Source organism: Puma concolor, chromosome C2 (assembly GCF_028749965.1).
Source record: "Puma concolor isolate L17-30 chromosome C2, mPumCon1.1.hap2, whole genome shotgun sequence".
Taxonomy (NCBI): Eukaryota; Metazoa; Chordata; class Mammalia; order Carnivora; family Felidae; genus Puma; species Puma concolor.
Genome location: NC_141675.1, coordinates 69,938,070 through 69,953,489, shown reverse-complemented (window position 1 = coordinate 69,953,489; position 15,420 = coordinate 69,938,070). Strand labels below are relative to the sequence as shown.

The 15,420-nt window shown below is 36.7% G+C and overlaps 1 protein-coding gene across 8 annotated transcripts in view; it reads left to right on the top strand.

Moving 5' to 3' along the window:
- The window catches only part of TBL1XR1 (TBL1X/Y related 1), a 179,368-nt gene that overhangs the window by 99,702 nt on the left and 64,246 nt on the right, over positions 1–15,420 (top strand). For 2 of the 8 annotated variants that reach the window (XM_086674755.1, XM_086674756.1), the window contains exon 3: positions 7,989–8,104. The exons of the other annotated variants lie outside the window; for them this stretch is intronic. The gene's annotated coding sequence lies outside the window, so the exon portion shown is untranslated. The remainder of the gene's footprint in view (positions 1–7,988; positions 8,105–15,420) is intronic. 8 annotated transcript variants of the gene reach the window in all.

Below are 15,420 nucleotides of genomic sequence, written 5' to 3'. Positions count from 1 at the left end.
CTAGGTCTTGTTTCCACAGTTCTGTCCTTTCCTGAGAGTGTCTGCACTACTGTTCTAATACAGAGATGGGAACCATGGTGAGATGGGACTGGGGTGGGACCATAGGTTCTCACAAAGATCACTTCTCCTTTATTTTCCATGAGAAACATTTAAGGAATAAAATTGTTATACTGTCCTTCAAAACAAAATAAATTATATCCATTTAAAAAATATAGAGGTTTCAGTATTCATAAATTTATACAAAAAATTAAGGTTTTTATTTTTTTCATTCAAAGGAGATTTGATAAATTAGCTGAAATTTCAGAAACTAAGTCACAGTAAAGCATTTGATTTGAAAATTGTGAACTTGTGAAGTATATTTTGTGTTTCCTTCACTAATCTTTAAAATCATTTAATTGTTTTATAATGCCTTGTAATATATTCTCTACATGATTATACTTCCCTACAACTGTGGATAGGATAAAATAAACAGTGGCTTTCATAAAAGTAAATAGTTTATTATTATTTTTAATGTTTATTATTTTTGGGAGAGACAGTATGAGCAGGGAAGGGGCAGAGAGAGAGGGAGGCACAGAGCCTGACGCGGGGCTCGATCTCATAGACCATGGGATCATGACATGCACCATAGTAGGACGCTTAACAGACTGAGCCACCCAGGTGACCCAAAATAAATACTTTAAGTTCACGTATTTGGAAATGATATGTAAGCCATTTATCTACCTGTTTTTTTTTTTTTTTTCTTTTATAGTGGCTACTCCCCATAGTAGAGATGGAAATTTATTTCAAGAACAAACTTTCTCTGATCTATCTGCCACGTGGGGATGACCTTTTTACCATCACCAATAAGTTTGTGTGTGTGTGTGTGTGTGAGAGAGAGAGACAGAGAGGTGACTCATTGAGACACCTTGGTCCTTGGCCCTTGTTTGCCATTGTGTCCTCCTCCCCTTTCCATCTCCACATCTGGACCTGCAGTCTATAGGTGTGGTAGCCACTAGTGATAATGTGGCTGTTGAGCACTTGAAATATGACTAGTCATGGTTGAGATGTACTATAAATATAAAATGCATTCTGGATTTTAAAGATAAAGAAAAATGTTGATTTTAAAATACTGATTATAAGAAATGATCACATTTGGGTTATATGTTGGGTTAAATTAAATATACTAGTAGAATAATTGCCACCTGTTTCTCCTTAAAATTTTCATGTGGCTACCAGAAAATTTAGAATTACATAATGTGGTTTGCATTGTGGCTTGCCTTTTATATCTGTTAATAGTGTTGCCCTAGACCTTGCCAGTGACAGCTACCTGACCATAGGTTCTCCTTATTTGTCAGAAACAAGTAATGAGAGCAGTGAAGAACTTGGCTAATGCTAAGATCTGGGGAAACAGGAGTGACCCTCAAAGCATTCCTAAAATTAGTTCATGGTGTTGCCAGGTGAACTGGGGGAGACCCAGCCTGTCCCATAGGTGTCATCAAAAGTTCTTGGTCTTGTCACAAGAAAGAGTTCAAGGACAGACATGTGACACTGTGACACAAGTGAGGAAGTTTATTAAAGTGAAAATACAGTCTGGGGATGTGAGCTAGGGTGAGAGAAGCTGGAGCACCTGGGGGTTGTTGGGTCTCTATCTTTTATTGAGAGCTGTTAACTAGGGGGTGGAATATTCATTACCTGGGCATGGATGCAAGGTGTTAGGAGTTTTCTTCCTTATTTGGTCAGGGTTTCCTGTCGTCTCATCTGCTATTTTGAGCCTGTCCAGTTTGATGAGGTTTGATGTGGTTTGATGTAGAGTGCTGCCGCCAGGCTTCTGACTTTCCCCATAGCCAGCAATGACTTCCTTGTTGCTGGCCTCCAGGTATTCTGTTAGAACCTAACTAACTGCCTACTCTAACAATGGGTCTATGTTATAAAGCTAAGTAAGTTGTCATCACTCACTAAGTAGGTCCTAATTTTACAAATAAGGAATTAGGGCCTAGAGAAGTGATGTCACTTTACGTATTTTGTCATGGTAACAGAACCGAGACTTGAATCAGATGTCCTCACTTGTAGTCCAGCGTTCTTAAAAATTGTATATCGGGGGCGCCTGGGTGGCGCAGTCGGTTGAGCGTCCGACTTCAGCCAGGTCACGATCTCGCGGTCCGTGAGTTCGAGCCCCGCGTCGGGCTCTGGGTTGATGGCTCGGAGCCTGGAGCCTGTTTACGATTCTGTGTCTCCCTCTCTCTCTGCCCCTTCCCCGTTCATGCTCTGTCTCTCTCTGTCCCAAAAAAAAAAAAAAATAAAAAACGTTGAAAAAAAAAAATTAAAAAAAAAAAAAAAATTGTATATCCTACAAATTCATAGAATCAGAATATTTTTCAAAGGTGAATCATGAGAGCTTTCAGAGGGGCTCAAGAGGAGACAGAATAAGGATTAAAGCATTTTAGTTAGAGATGTCTAGGCTTTGTGTTGATGTTTTTTTACCCTCCATTACTAGTCAGTGCTAAAGATGCAAAATGTCAGGAAAATTTTCTTTTATTAAGATGAGATTTTTTTTCTTCTCTATTTGTGTTATTTTCTTATTTTGAAGATCAGTTACTCAGTGCTTGCTTTCCTTTGTCTACACTTGTCAAATCATTTTTTCCCTAAATTTTTCCCAGTTGTGAAGTTTCCATTTGGTTCTTTTTACTTTGTACTTCTGAGAACTTCTGTGTTTCCTGTCATTATAAGTGTATGCTTTTACCCTGGGGAGGATGGATGAAAATAGCTGCCTTAACATTTTTGTTTGATAATTCTCATATCTGGGTAATCTCAAGATTGGCATCTCTTGTGGTCTTTTTCTTTGAGAATTGGTCAGATTTTCCTGATTCTGTGTATGTAAAATAAATTTGTGTTGTGTCTTGTCAGGAGAATGTTGACTTTTTTTTTTTTTTTTTTTTTAATTAAAACAGGTGATGAGCATGGTTAAGTTCATGAGAACTGCACGTTCTCAATGTTTGTGGCCTGGGCGTTGTCAGTCCCTAGTGCCAGTTCAGTTTTCAAAGCCTTTGCCCTGCTGCTTTTGGTCTACTTCTTGCATGCACCACTCAGGGTTAGTGTGGTACCTGAAGAGTGGCTTCTATCAGAAGGTCTCAAAACCTTAGCTTCTTTGGGTGTGTTCTTCATACATGTGTTGGGATGCCTTTGGGACTTGTATTGGTTCATGTACAGAGTTACAGGATTCCCTCCTCCAGCTCTCATAATCTGTGGCTCCCAGAGGCCTTTTCTTGGTTTAGTTTGGCTTTTCAGATAGAAAGAGACTGGATCAGTCAAGCTCCTGAGGAGAAAAAGAAAAGCCAAAAAGAGATTTATCAATTATAGCTTTTTTGAAGTGGAAAAATAGGGAGTTATAATTTTAAAAATGAAGTCAAGATCCTACTGAACAAATTCTCCCACAAATTGTGACTACAGTCTCTGGCCAATATATAAAAAACATGAGGACACTATAGGGCAAACACAAACAAGTAGAAACTGGACTGGAGTGGTTTCTTAAAAAAAGGGAATGGCCTTGGCTGAGTTTCTCATCTTGATGGTGTTTTGCTTCAGGCAGACTCCTCTTGGCTTGTTTGCAGTCTTACTGGCTTGAGGAATGAGATCAAATTCACAAATACCACAGCAGCTATAGAGTGATGGCAGTCTAGCAGGAGGAAGAGGGAAGAAATTCCGGAAAAGAAAGAACCACAGTGGTGGAATACCAGATTCTGTGTATAAACTCTGCCAAATATGTGGCTGACCCCTAAACTGGAAACAGTTCAGATGTCTGTCAACAAGAAAATAGATAAACTGCTGTGTATATATAACACGGTACTACTGAGTAATAGGAAGAGAGTATTGATACTTGCACCAACCTGGATTAATCTCTGAAACATCATGCTGAGTGAACGTAGCCTTACAGAAAACTAGGACATGATTGTGATTCCATTTCTGTGATGTCCCCCAAACAGGCAAACTTACATATTTCTGTATTGGGGTAGGGCAAACAAAACTAATGTTGGGGAAAAAAAAGTGATTGGAGGGCTTAGAAATGGATGCATGGGTGTTGGGGACAAGGAGTAAGTGGGAATGGGCATGTGGGAATTTTCTAGGGTGGTGGTAATACCCTGCATCCTGTTAGGGATTTGCATCACTTGAGTATGTCATTGAATGGTAAGTCTAATATCTATCCATTTTATTTTGTGTAAATTTTTTCTTTGAGAGAAACACTGTATTAAACACTATACTATAATTAATGACAGAGAAACTGAAGTATATATGGGGAAAGTGTACTGATCTGCAACTTATTTTGAAATGGTTCAGAAGTTAAGATCAATTGAGAGGATGGTAAGACAAATACAAGGATATGTTAATTCTAAAGGCTTGGTGGTGGCTATGTGAATATTTTCTATACAGTCTTAAATTTTTTTTCTGTATGTTTGAAAATTTTCACAGTAAAATGTTTTAAAAATACTAGTGGGTAGTATTTTTCTAAACCACTTTCCTGTTTAATAGGTTGTTAGTAGCTTTCATCAAAATTGATATTTTTTAAATTTGAAAATACTTTAAAATTTTATGAGTGACATTTTTCTGCCTTCTGAGTTCTGAACTTTAAAGGATGCAGTAAGATACAGAAATATAAAGAATAAAAGTAAGGCAAAACATACCCCCACACAAATAATTTGATTACTTCAAAGTGATACAGCAAAGGCTTATTAAGATCATTTATAATACATAAATTCTGAGGGGATGGATACATGATTAGAGTATGCTCAGAGTCAAGTATGATGAATGGGATATGGAATCCCTGGGGTTGCTTATTTTGAATATGTTTTTGAAAATACTATTAGAGGCAATTATTAGATTCTCTTTCCATTTTTTAAATTGACCAGTTGTCATTTATGAAGTTTGACTTAGAACACATTCTTTTAAGTGCATTGTATTTATTTATCAAGAGGAATGTTGCATGATTTTTATGCTAGAATTATTAGGCTAAAGTAATTTGTTTTTTAAAAATCTGTATTTTAGGAATATAGTAATAGTATGTTAATGAGTTGGTAGGTTAAAAAGCATATGATCATTGTTGCAAAATTTTGTGGTTCTTTTATAAAGTTTTGGGAGAGAAGTATAGTGCTAATAAAAATATAATAACCATGGGGGCTCCTGGGTAGCTCAGTCAGTTAAGCATCTGACTTTGTCTCAGGTCATGATCTCACAGTTCATAGGATTCTGTGTCTCTCTCTCTCTCTCTCTCTCTCTCTCTCTCTCTCTCTCTCCCTCTCCCTCTCCCTCTCTCTCCTCCCCTGCTTGTGCTCTGTCTCTCAAAAATAAAAAGTGAAATAATGTAATATCCAGTATCAAGTATAATGTTTATAAAATACTAATTCATTTCTTATCCTCCATTTATTTACTGTTAGGAAATCTATTCTGAAAGGCTTCATTTTCAAAATGTATATATCAGAATAAATTTTAAGCAGGTGAGGATGAGAGAAAAGTAAAACATTAATATTAAAATATAAAATGTAATAATGAGATGTGAGATTTAAAAAAAATTTTTAATGGATTTATTTATATTTGAGAGCGAGACACACACAACAGAGTGCAAGTGGGGGAGGGGCAGAGAGGGGGGAGACACAGAATCCGAAGCAGGCTTCAGACTCTGAGCTGTCAGCACAGAACCCAACAGGAGGCTCCAACCCATGAGCAGTGAGATCATGACCTGAGCTGAAGTCAGATGCTTAACCGACTGAGTCACTCAGGCACCCCAAGATGTGGGATTTTTAGCAATTAATTTGATCATCTTAGTTTCTTTTTTATTGGCATTTTTTTTCTTACCCAGTCATAAAAGGAGACTTTCCAACAAAACTAAGCAGTTATTAGATATATTTTAGAAAATAAAAAGTTATATGAAACTGTGTTATATATGAAATTATGTTACAGAGTTTCCTATTTTCTTAGTGATCAAAATAGATTTGGACTTATTTTTGGTCTTTTGTCTTTTTCTCTCCAATTGTATTGCAATAATATAAAGAGAATTACCATTTCTAGATAGTAGAACTTTTTCAAAGCTATAGCCATTTATATTCCATGAATTCTGTATTATTGATATGTAAATGAAGTATTTTGGTCTTTGAGCAAATTGTACCGTGTGCTGACTTCTCTAAGTAGGGGAAAGAATTAACAAATGTTTTTATGTTCTACGGAGAAATTTAGTGAGGAACAATCCAGTGGGCTTCATGTGACATACCAACTAGTTATTAAAATTCCAAGTTCTCCTTTAGCTGCTGATCTTGGTGCCAACCCTTCTTGGAGGAGAATATCTTAAGACAGTGGTTCAGTCAGTCCTGAGTTTTTGCAGGAGATAATTTACATCTGTATAATACTGGCTGAAACCAATATGGCTTGTAGTATTTTATCATTAGTAATAATATTATTGTCAGTAAATAAGTTTAGTATTTTAAGTCTCTGGAAGAGTCTTGGGGGTCGGTAAGGTAGATGGAGAAAATTGCTGAAAACAGCTTATGCTCAAAATAGAACCCTAAAGTATGCTTTGCATGTCCATCCTGATTTCTGTTGTTTGCCATTAAGTGTAAGGTTATTTTAGTCAGCTCATTAGTATTGTAAATCAAAATACCTAAATGAAAACGGAAAGTAAATTCAATGTAAAGGAAAATTTTGTTTCACAGATTTTTATCTCAGACACATGGATATCACCACCATTTTAAGACTAGCCAAGAACAAATTTCATCAAGACTGCTTTATTTTTGCCTTTGTTTCTGCCGACCAGAGAGAAATTTTATTAGTGATTCTGAATAACTTTTTAGGCAATATATTGCCAAGGTGAAATGCTCAAATGAATAATTAATAGAATTGGGTGTACGGCATTTATTTTATAGTCACTTTAAGTAATTTGCATAAAAACAAGCTTTAAAAAGCAAGTTTTTTTTTCACTGAATGTTTCATCCTGTCTTTACATCCTTTAAAAGACACAGATTACATTCCTTAAAAGAGAGAGATTACATCCTTTAAAAGAGTAGAGTTTTGATAGATTCTTGATTACAGTGGTATGTTTATTGGTTCTGCCGTCCCTGGAGTTTTAAGTCTGCCAGGTAAGAACGTAAGCAAAAAATAAAGTAGAATGTCACCTGATCTATGAACTTAAAATTTAGTATTCTGTTTGTTAGACCCAGAAGGATTTACTAGGACCAGGCAGTTAATGTTATGTAGGTGATTGCAGTTAGAAAACCCCTCATTTTTTGAGGCACCAGAGCCTTTCTATTATTTGTTACTGGTAGTAGCTTGATTTCCTTCAGTGTAGAAAACTTAAAGACACTCTTTAAATGTTTCTGTGTGTCACTGGGGAAAAAAATGGTTTATTTCAATTAGCTTTGTCAGAAGAAGCCATGTTCTATTTTGAGAGCTAGTCAGAAAAAAATAAATATTATGCTTAGGGAAAATATACGCATTAATACAGAGGATATCACAAGCAAAATTATTGTGTTTTATTACATGTTAAAATTTGGTGTTTATTTTACTTTAATCATTTTCCTTGTCATCTTTTTGTTCAGTTACTTAATTGGGGACACTTATGAGGCACTTTTATCACTTAGCGTAATCATTAGCCCAAAGGTGTTTCTGCACTGTTTTTAGATTTACTTGGGCAATCTGACTGGCCAAAGGTGAATAGGTTTTTTTCAGGTCATAATTTGGTCACTCATTACTAATCTAGCTAGCTTAGATGATTATGCTCCTAAGGCAGGTATATTATAAAAACCTTTCTAGCAGTTATAAATTTATAATTGCTATTTGAAGTTTAAAATTCTACGAAAATTGTTTTCGTCTCTGTTCCCACCTCCTGTTTCCACTGTTAACAGTTTAACTTCACTGTTAACAAAAACTCTACATTTTATTTCTTCTTTCGGAGTTTGTCCACAAAATCCCTCAGTGTGAAAGCTAGAGGAGCCCTCGCAGATATCTAATTCAGAACCCTCATTTTACAGATGAGGAACTGAGGCCTTGGACTAGAACAGAGGTCCCCTCACTCAGTCCAGGACTCTTTCTATTACATCATGCTGCCTGATGTTTGTTTATGGAACTCGGCAACATCACATACAGGGTGAGCTTTTTTTTTTTTTTTTTTTTTAAACACGCAAAGTGATTTCCTGCTCTAATCAACTGCTATTCATCATTCCTGTCTAACTCATTCTCCTTTTTTACCAATACCTGTCTTAGTCCATAATGTAGCCCAGTTACTTTGGTTTGTTGCTACTACTTCTTGGCATTCAACCGTCATTTTTAAGAGTTAAACTCTTAGTAAGGTTTCTTATCAGTAACCACTGTAGCTTTACCAGGCACGATAGCAACAGTAAGTTAAAATTTATGACAGGGATGATTTTGTAGAGTTTTAAATTTAGATTTAAAAAATGAATTACAAGTATGTACGAGAGCATAGATACTGCATCTAAGAGCAGGTGTGATACAAGATATGAAAAAAAATTTTTATGAAATAATAAAATGCCAAAAAATATTAGCCAGTGGTGTTATAACAGTGGTTTATCCTGTGAACTCATGGATTTAGATAAGCATATTTGCATTTTAGATTCTTGAGGGTTTTTTTGTATTGATATTCAGATTGACCCATTTTTGGCTAGTGAGTGCTTGTTCAGGTTGATTTCTTGTGTCCTATAGACAAGACTTTACTCCTTTGGTAGCTTTCTTGTTTTCTGGTTTAAGATAACATGGCTTTCAAGGGTACCTCAAGGACTTTCAAGTTCTCATAGTAAGTTTATGATTTACAGGTTTCTGTAGGACCAAAGTGCTGTTTCTACTCCACTTTCCATATTATTTTGAATTTTTATGAACATTGGCCAACATTAATTTTGCTTTTGTGAAAGAGGAGGAAAAAAACAAAATCTTTCAGCTTAATGAAAACCTGTTTCTCTTGTATATTTATTTTTTTTAATCTGTTGTCGTAATGTCACTGGAATAACCATGATATCAACCTTTACAATTTTAGGGCAAACTAAAGCACTAATGCACATCTATGAATGCTGGTTAAATTTGTTGGAATGGACAGGATACCACATCACAGTCACACGGATACTTTACAGCACTTACATATATATTTTAAAGGTTTTGGCATTCTTTGACTAGTTATTTATCAGCCATTTTAAAGGACCCCTGTCCACCGGCCAGATAACTAATTGGGTTTCAGGTGAACCACATCAGAGGTCTAGAAATGTCATGTGACAGTAGTTTTCCTGAAAGTGTATCTGTGGGGAGAAGGGTTGTGGATTTTTTTGTTTAATCAGTGCATAATTATATATAAATTGTGTGTGGATTATATTTCTTATGCTGGAGTGGGAGAGCTGTATTTTATGAGTTATGAAGTATTTTTAAAAAATACATTTGAATCGCTACTATGTGTTAGGTGCTAGATATGAAGTATAGACTGTCTTTTTAAGTATTTATAATTTCTAGGGGTGCCTGGCTGTCTTAAGTCAGTTAAACATCTGACTCTTGATTTCAGCCCAGGTCATGTTCACATAGTTCATGAGTTCAAGCCCCACATTGGGCTCTATGCTAACAGTGTGGAACCTGCTTCTAATTCTCTCCCTCTCTTTCTCTCTCCCAACCCTGGTAGCACTCAATCCCTCTCTCTCTCAAAATGGATCAATAAACTTGAAAAAAAAATATTTATAATTTGTGGTTATATGTGTATAATATGTGTAACAAAATGTAATATAATGACAGCATTAGCACTTAAATTATAATTGGTTTTCCATACATTCTTACCTACCTGTGAGGTGTGTAGGTAAATTTTATTTGTATTTTACAGAACAAGAAACAGGCTCAGGGGTTTGATTTAATATCTGAATGTCAAAAGCGATAGCATTTGAAAGAAGACATCAACATTCTGATTTCTAGTCTAGTAATCTTATACTACTGCCAGGTTTTCACAAGAGTCAAAACAACGAAAAACAACACAACTATGATGTTGGTATTTGAACAGGCTTTCATAAGGAGATGCCATTTGTAGAACAGAAGAATTTCAGCACGTGTAGTTGGAACAAAGAACTAAAAATGCAAGGGTTTTAAATGATACACCTGAATATATGCACCTTATGGGTAAAGTACGTTCAAAAAAGGTATTGTATGGCTGGGTAGGTACTTTGAAATCATCGAATGAGAAACTTAAATGGCTGGCTAATCAGTTTAGAGTAAGATGTGGAAGTTACTAGGTAGCAGTAAATATATATGATATAATCAGTTATGTTTGATGCCTTGGTATCAGAAGATAATAGGAAGAGACCTAGGAGACTCTGAGGCTGTTGTAATACAGGTGACAAGTACTGTAAGAAGAAAGGCTTGGCTGAACGTGGTGCTGTGCAGGTAATAGAAGATAGAATCTCTAAGATTGCAGGTAAAAGCAGAGATAGGAAGTCATATCCAACATGATATGAAAGTTTATTTATTTTAGAGAGAATGAGTTACGGAGGGGGACAGCGGGAGAAAGAGAATCTTAAGCAGGCTCCATGCTCAGTGTAAAGCCTGACGTGTGGGTCGATCCCACGACCTTGGGATCATGACCTGAGCCAAAATCAAGAGTTGCATGCTCAACCAACCGAGCCACCCACGCACCCCTCATACTAAGGTTTAAAGTGCAGTGAATGGTAGAATCAGTGATAGTTATGAGCAAGAGGAGAAACAAATCTTGGAGAAAAGGATATAAATTGCCTTGGGTGATACTGAATTAATGAGATTCTGAAAGACATATAAATAGATTTGTGCATTAGTCAGCTGGAATTAGAATGCTTGAGTGGGAAAGATCTGGGTATGTGGAGTGGCACATAATAGGAGAAGTTGGTAGCTTTCTAAGTCTTTAGAGTGGCTGAGATCCTTAGCTGGGAGAGTAGACTGAAGACCAGAAGGCTAAAAAGTCCACTGTACACATGTTAGGGCAGAAAGAAGAATCAGTGAGAGAGGGGAGAGGGCAGAGGGCAGAGTCAGGAAGCCAATTATTGGAAGTTCAAAGACTTCTCATTTTATTCTTAAATGCTGAAAAATGGCCAGGAGTGGAGATCAAGGAGCATGAAAACCCATTGCATTTGGAGGTTATTCGTAGCAAAGTGTTTTAAGTTGAAAAGGTCAAAAGTAAACTTTAACAAAAATATTTTTCTTCTTTTATACATTATATTTAAACGTGTAAATGTTACTTACATTTTGTGCCAAAGAGTATACTCTTTCCTTTTGTTCTTCCATCAGTTAATTATTTTTCATGACTGTATAGTCCATGAATATTATGAATGTACCAGTCTTATTTTGGTACCCCTTTTTAAAAAAATTTTTTTTTTTCAACGTTTATTTATTTTTGGGACAGAGAGAGACAGAGCATGAACGGGGGAGGGGCAGAGAAAGAGGAAGACACAGAATCGGAAACAGGCTCCAGGCTCTGAGCCATTAGCCCAGAGCCTGACGCGGGGCTCGAACTCACAGACCGCGAGATCGTGACCTGGCTGAAGTCGGACGCTTAACCGACTGCGCCACCCAGGCGCCCCTGGTACCCCTTTTTAATGGACGTTTACTTTATTTGTTTTTCTTCTTTCGCCACAATGTTCCTAAAATAAATATCCTTAGGAACTTATGCTTTATTTCTCTAAGTTATGAGGCATCTGGGTGGCGGTTAAGTATCTGACTTAGGCTCAGGTTGTGATTGCGCAGTTTGTGGTTCAAGCCCCACATCAGGCTCTCTATTGTCCACATGGAGCCTGCTTCACAGCCTCTGTCTCCCTCTCTATCTGAGCACCCCCCCACCCCCCAATAAATAAACATTAAAAAAATCTCCTTATTTCTCTAGGTTGTAAGGTACATGTATTTGTTGAACTTAATGACTGACCATTTTAAAAACAACAACAACAAAAAAAGTCAAATTCTTACAGTTCATGATACTTTTACTTGTAATAGAGGTTGATGATTGTTTTCCAAAAGGCTTCTTCTCATTTCCACTTGCAGTATAGGTGAAAAACCTTTCCCGACATTACTGTCTGAAATAGGCAACTAGATCTTTTAAATATCTACCAATTTTAGCGAGTGTAATTTTACTCCTTGTTACTTTGATATGTGTTTCCTTGATAACTAGTAAATCTTTATGTACTCAGATATAGCTGTTTTTCTTGTATAGTTTTTGAGATTCCAGTTTTGGTTAAAAAGATTTTATTCTCTCTAGATTGGTTATGTAGCCTCATTGTTTTGTTAAGAGGTATGTATGTGTAAGTACATGCGTACACACATTTATTTAAAATATCTAAGTACGGGGACACCTGGGTGCCTTGGTCGGTTGAGCGTCTGACTCTTGGTTTCGGCTCAGGTCATGATGTCACAGTTTGTGAGATGGAGCCCTGTCGTCGGGCTTCATGCTGACAGCATGGAGCCGGCCTGGGATCCTCTCTTTGGTGCACGCGCTCGCTCGCTCGCTCTCTCTCTCTCTCTCTCCCCCCTCCCCCCTCTCCCTCTCCCTCTCTTTTTCTCTCTGCCCTCCCCAGCTTGCTCTTGTGCATGTATGCATGCACTCTCAAAAGAAATTAAAAAAAAAAATTTAAAATATAAAAGTATTATATCTGCCTGGAGTTTATTTTTTATCTATTGTAAAACACGCGTGCCCACTTTTATTTCCTTTCAGAGGAAGTCACTTGTGGCAACACAGATGTCTACACTCCATCCTTTTCCTTTGCTCAGACTTTTGTGTCTTTCAATAGAATAGTATGTTTAGTTGTATAAATTCAGTAAATATTTAAAATAGTTTTATTTGGTCTTGGGATATTTATTTTCTTACCTGCTTTTATAGGTGCTTATTATTGGAGCAGGGAAAAGCTACTGTACTAAAACTCCCTAAGCAAAGGCTAGTAGGGACGCCTGGGTGCCTGAGTTGGTTAAGCATCCAGTTCAGCACAGAGCCTTCTCTCTTCCTCCCTTCCTTTCTCACTCTCTTTCTCTCCCCCCCCCCCCCCCGCTTCCTCACCAGGTCTTACATGCACACTCGTGCTTTCTCTCTCAAAATAAATGAATAACTGTTAAAAAAAAAATGTCTTGTAATGTTGCTAATGATATGATAGTGTATCATAGAAGACCCAACAGATTCTATGATAAAATTTTTCTCTTTTGTATCTTTTTTTTTTTTTTTTTTTTGCTACTTCAGAAAGCGCAAGGAATAAAGGTTTTGAAGTAAAAAGTCGAGGAGGCACTCATAAGTTTTACTGAAGTCACCTAAGATGTGAAGGGCTTTTGGTGGATGGGGTCTTTGAGGGAAGTTTAAAAATTTTTAAAATCCAAGATGGAAAAATTGATAAGGAAATTAAAAACCTAATAAAACGATTGCCAAATGGCTCAGAGGGGCAAAATGATGTTAGATACCATTATGGTTTGGAGTTTAGATAAGTGATAGGTTGAGTGGGAATTGGCAAGACTACTTGAGCTTAATGTCAGGATTATAATAGCATTTGTTGTTGAAATGTCAGATCAGGATATTTGCATCAAAATGGAGGAAAAATATGTGATCCAGGAGGTATGACGATGGATTGAAGGATGCTGAGAAGTATGAGTAATTTGAGATGACCATGAAAATCTGTTCAGTTAGTAAGTGAGTAGATCACAGATTTAAGGAGTTTATAGTAAAAGAGAGGGTGTGTGTATTTGTGTTTGTGTGTGTGTTACAGTTATGGGATGTAAAGGTAGAGAAGTTTTTGAAGTATGTGCATGACGTACAAGTCATGGGTTGGCATGACTGAGAAATGTGTTAAAATATACATGCCTGGGATGTACCTCTGATTTGCTAAAACTTAAGACTTTTCAGGATTGTCATGAAGTTTAGGACATTACTTTGAAAGAGCTGCCACAGGTGAATTTGATACACCATATTAAGCAAAAACCACTGGTGGGCTAGAAATGAGTGTGGCGGGCCTTTTTCTTTCTTCATATTCTGTGTTTGGCCAAAAAGAAATGGAGATACAAGTTACTGAATTTGTGGAGGTAATGGAGATCAAATTGGGAATGGATGAGAAGGAACAATGAATCTTAGTCATTGAAGAAGATCTTTCTGGTCTTCTAAAACACTGTTGACTAGAAGAAAGAAAGAGCTTTATTCACTGTTTTCAACAAATAATAATTGAGTGCCTTTTGTGAATCGGGCTGTATTCCAGGCACAACCATAATGAATAACAAGGATCAAGTATCCACGTTCATGTAGCTTGCATTTTTTTTTAATGAACATAAGTTGTTATTCCTAGAGTATTTGTTGAGTCACCAGTGTTTGAAAAATCTTAACCTGTACCACATATTGTACGATCCAGTATTTCTTTAGAGTAGTGTTCTATATAAACAAAAACATTAATTTTGAAATGAATGCTTTCATTTGTTGCCTCTGACTACTTTTTGCTTGTTGGTAAGTATTTCCTTGAAACTTTCCTTTACCACCAATAAGAGCAGCAACAAAAAAAAAGGTGAACCCATTTCTATTACATAATGGAAAAAAAGGAACATTCTTTTACTTCTGGCAGTCTTCAGTTTCAGCACAATATGCTTTTTATTTTTTTTCATGTTTTTTAAAAAATGTTTTTTTGAAAGAGAGTGGCAGAGGGGCAGAGAAAATCCCAAGCAGGCTCCGTGTTGTCAGTGCAGAGCCCAATGCAGGGCTTGATCCCAAGAATTGTGAGATCATGACCTGAGCTGAAATCAAGAATCAAACACTTAACTGACTCAGCCACACAGGCCCCCCACTACTAATTTCTTACTATTTTTGGAGTAAGTCAAACTGATTCTGAAGTTGATGTCTATGGATGTATTCAGTTTTCTCTTTTCTCTTTAAATGCCTTTCCTTCTCCAAGAAGGAGGTGAAGTTGAGAGCAAAGAAGAAAAGCATTCACTCACTCTCACTGTTTTGCCTTAGAGTTTTGTTTCTTTAAAACTACTTATTTGAGCACCTAGTATATATACATTTGCATTATATTGAAGGAAGAAAGCCATTTAGTACCTATACTTGAGAAACACTAAATTGATCAGCAGTTTGGTAAGTATTTCTGATGAAAACCCTTGAATTATGTCTAGATGAACTCCTAGAGAGTCATCTTCTTTGGAGTTACTTTCCAGAACAGAGTCAAACCCACATAATATTTTCAAATGAGGATCTTAATCTTTATTTATTTATTTATTTTTTAACGTTTATTTATTTTTGAGACAGAGACAGAGCATGAACGGGGGAGGGTCAGAGAGAGGGAGACACAGAATCCGAAACAGGCTCCAGGCTCCGAGCTGTCAGCACAGAGCCTGACGCAGGGCTTGAACTCACTGACCGTGAGATCATGACCTGAGCCAAAGTTGGCAGCTCAACCAACTGAGCCACCCAGGCGCCCCAGATCTTAATCTTTAAACAAAGTAAGG